The sequence below is a fragment of the Phoenix dactylifera genome, chromosome 1, assembly GCF_051530095.1.
Source record: "Phoenix dactylifera cultivar Ajwa chromosome 1, Ajwa_hap1_PhDact_Kaust_v1.1, whole genome shotgun sequence".
NCBI classification, from domain to species: domain Eukaryota; kingdom Viridiplantae; phylum Streptophyta; class Magnoliopsida; order Arecales; family Arecaceae; genus Phoenix; species Phoenix dactylifera.
In genome coordinates, this window is record NC_143190.1 from 8,462,693 (window position 1) to 8,466,851 (window position 4,159).

Below are 4,159 nucleotides of genomic sequence, written 5' to 3' on the forward strand. Positions count from 1 at the left end.
GCTTCAAGAGCATGTAATGGATCACCCCCCGGATCTCCGCTTAGTTTATCATATCAATATGGCACTCGAGGATTGAAAGGGTATGGGGTTCATGCAGAAAAAAATGATTCACCTTCTTTTGTGACATCAATTATTGCATCGCACAATGGCTACTTCGAGATCTATGCAAGCAGATGAAAGATGATCAATCATTCTTTTGCATGAAAGATACAACCCAAAAATGGATTGAAATGTCACCGAGGGATTGATGCGGTACATGGAAACTGTTAGTCAGAAGCTCAACCAATCAGTTGTGTCCATATGTACCTGCAGACATTGCAGTGATATGGCGGACTAATCTCTCAACTTCTCCCCTCAATACTCTCAACACCGGTTTTTGTCTATGGCAACTTAGAACTTCAATTTTTCTGATACTGAGATAGATGAATGAATAATTTGTGCCAAAAAATTAGTTTGCTTTCACATTTAAATACTTTCTTTAATGATCATTAGATCTAAATTTTTAGCTACTAATATATTAGAGGCGTAACGAACAAATAACATTTCGAATTAGGCAAATGAGAAATTATTTGAGTGATTCTTTTGCAAATTTTGTTTTTAATTAAATCATTTTAATGTGATCTAAAATCAAGAAAGTCCCTGTATAAGGAATTGAATTGCCAAGAAGGAAAATACAAAAGAAGTTAAATTTTATTATCTTAAAAAAGAATCTAACATATACTCTTATCCGAAAAAATCTAAGTTGTAGAATACCAGAGAAAATTATAGAACAATGATAAAGCAGGCAACCTTGTATTCTTATTTTTAATTTTTTTCAAAAAATATTTTTAAGTTTGATTGGTACCCATTTAGCAAGGAAAATGGCATGACACCCTGTAGGATGGGAAAGAGGGTACCCATTTAAGTTTGATTGGTACCCATTTAGGAGGAAAATGGCATGATTGGTAACCTCTTTTTGGACCAAGACCTTTCCATGACCCATCTTGCGTATTTGATGAAACAACCCCATTTAGGGGATGTTCCCCAACTGATCCTCTCAAACAAAAGCAACCTAAATGCGTTTGATAAATGGTTTATTTTGCTCAAAAGATAATATATATATATATATATATATATATATATATATATATATATATATATATATATATATATATATATATATATATGTGTGTGTGTGTGTGTGTGTGTGTACATATGTATGTATGTATAGATTTCTTACATTTTTTTCCCTTAAAAAGAATATCTTGCATGCTTATATTTTAAGTGGGTAACCCACTTAAAAAAAAGGACTTAACGAGTTCAGACCCATCGAGCAAACTAAAGAAGCCTTTTAAAGTTGGCAACTCAAATTGAGCCACTCTAACACTGCATTAGTGTCACGCCCCAAATCCGGATCATGACACGGCCGTGCTATTGCAATCTTATACACACAATAACACGAAGCCACTTAAAATTTCATAACCAAAAATAAATAGTTTCATCTACTAATGTTATAACATTATTCATGAAGTTGGAACAGTACAGAGCTTCTAAAATTTGATTATTATATAACATTTTCAGTTACCCCAACCCTGAATAACACCAAGCTCCCTGCTCCTAGTAGTCTTATTCATCTGTAGGAAAAAAAATAGATGAAAAGATATGAGCTACACAGCTCAGTAAGTAACCAGGTACTATCTTATTGGATCAAGTACAATTATGCCAATGCAGTGATTAAAAAAACCAACAGTTGTAGTAAAATAAAACATTTTATAGATGATATACACAAATCAGGTCATAAAGCAATGCATGTTCCATCCATAAAAGTTCATAATCATGATAATGCAAGTCATATAGAAATATTGCCATTTATCCATACTTTATAAAACATACTCTCAGATGGATGTGCTGCTATGGTCACTATAATCCCGTGACAGGGCCTGTTAATCTTAGTCGACTAATTCTGTTATTCGTTACCAACTTTAACCCGTTGGCAGAGGGCCTATTATTCTTTGGATGCTAGCTCCAGGGTGTCGACTGGCCTCTATTTCTAGAGGTGACATAGCTATCTGAGAGTTCATAAATCATATTCTTTTTCTTTCATAAATCATAATCTTCATAAATAAGTTTGAAAATGATAAATGGCATTATATAATTTAAAATGCATAAACATGCCTCAAATATCATTTTTCATACAGTCTAACATAATCATAATTTCATAACTCATACACCATCAAATATTCATGAAGGATGCTCTTTAATCAAATTCATGAATTACATGCAATCATATACTTGATCCTAATTTTAAGAAAAATATATCATAACCAATACATTTTTATAATTGTAAATAAACAGTAATTTAAAAACTTTAAGATCAGTGCCAAGGTTACTTACATTGATTCGCTCACGAATCCCTAAGTACAGTTGGGCAACTCCACTGTACCTATTAATATCATATAAAATCAATTATTTGCTATTCTCAACTTTACTATTTATTTTATTTTATTTTATTATATTTATTTATTATTATTTTATTTCTTTTCTTTTCTTTTCTTTTCTTTTTCTTTCCTTTCTCTTTTTTTTTCTATTTTCTTTTCTTTTCTTTTCTTTTTCTTTTCTTTTTCCTTCTTTTTCTTTTTCTTTCCTTTTCTTTTCTTCTCTTCCTGTTTCTTCCCGAAGCTTCTCCCTTGCTTTCTTCTTTCTTTTTCTTCTCCTCCTCTTCTCTTCTCCCGACTCCTCCTTCCTCTCTTCTCCATTCTTCTCCCATGAAGGGAGGAGGGCGAGGTCTGCAGGAGCTGAACCATGGCCGGCGGCGTCCATGGCGATCGGCCCTCTCCTTCTTCCCGCGGAGGAGATGCGCACGGGAGAAGAAGAAAAGCCGCGACGGTTGGCCTTCTCCTTCTTCCCTTTTTCTTCTTCTCTTCTTTTCCTTTCACGATTCATTAGATCTCCCCTCTTTTCCCGCGAAGCAAAAGGGGAAGACCTCCATGCCGGATCGCTTGGGAGGTGATCGGCCGAGGCCGACGACGCCCGCGACCGGCCAGCAGCGCCCACAGGACGGCTGTGGCTGAGCCTGCGACCGCTTCCCACGATGGATCCGCCGTCGAAGACCACAGGTAAAGCCCTTCCCCTTCCCTTCCTCTTCTTCTTCTTCTTCTTCTTCTTCTTTTCTTTTCTTTTCTTTCTTTTTTTTTTTGTAATTGATCTATCCTCCCATGTGGATCGGGAGGAGGAAATGCAGGAAAGAAAACAAGGTGGTCAGGGGCTTACCTGGCTTCGGGGATGAACTGCGACGCCCCTCTCCGGCGGCATCAACGTGGGTTCAGAAAACTCTATCGCTGAGGAAGGACGTTCGAAGCTTTTATAGCCCCCGAAGAGTTAGAGGCCGCAACGGCCAATAGGCCTGGCCCACTGGTTTAGCTGTATGCGGGCCGGTTAATGAACTGGGCTCTCACATTCTTCCCCCCTTAAAAAAAATTTCGTCCTCGAAATTAACTTACTTGAACCTTCAAACTTTGAAGGTATGTAACCATAATATCATTCTCGAGCTCCAAAGTAGTCTCGCTCAGAGAGTGCTTACTCACAAAATTTTTGGCAAAATCATGGCATCTCAAAACTAGACCCTTTCTACCTGTAACACATAGGAGTTGTTTTGATCTCTTCCAAAAGAAAACTAATCTTTCAGCCTTGGATTTCAAATACCATAATTCTTTGCCCAAGAAATTAATTGTTCATGATTAATTCCAAACAGAAATCATAATCGCTTAATGCAAATAGGTTAAAGCATTAGCATCAAATACTTTTCATAATCTATAATCCTTTTTCTTCTCTTAACTTTACCCATGAATTAATGATCAACCTTTATCCTAGAAAAACCTCAAACCCTTTCATTTAGATAGATTGACAATGTCATAACTAGGAGTAGGGAATGAATATTAAAGCATTCCAGATCTAAGCCCAACCAAGGAACTGTCAGTCCGTTAACACTAAATTTAAGATTCCCAAGATTCTCCCAAGAATAGTCAACTATAACAGAACCCATTGGTGAAAATTATATAGCTACCTCCAAATTATCCATAGAATCAACAACATTCTTCTCCACTAGAAAACTAACTCAAATCTTCCAATAATTCTACTTATCAATACAACTTCATCATTAGATTTTATCGAAAGAATAAGG

General features: G+C 36.1%; 1 long non-coding RNA gene across 1 annotated transcript; it reads right to left on the minus strand.

The window, feature by feature from the left end:
* Positions 1 to 1,532: 1,532 nt before the first annotated feature.
* On the minus strand, positions 1,533 to 3,476 carry LOC120106251 (uncharacterized). Its single transcript, XR_005508453.3, has 3 exons — positions 3,250 to 3,476; positions 2,374 to 2,422; positions 1,533 to 1,613 (listed from the first exon to the last, which is right to left on the minus strand). It is a non-coding gene; the product is annotated as an uncharacterized LOC120106251 (long non-coding RNA).
* Between the last annotated feature and the right edge of the window lie 683 nt (positions 3,477 to 4,159).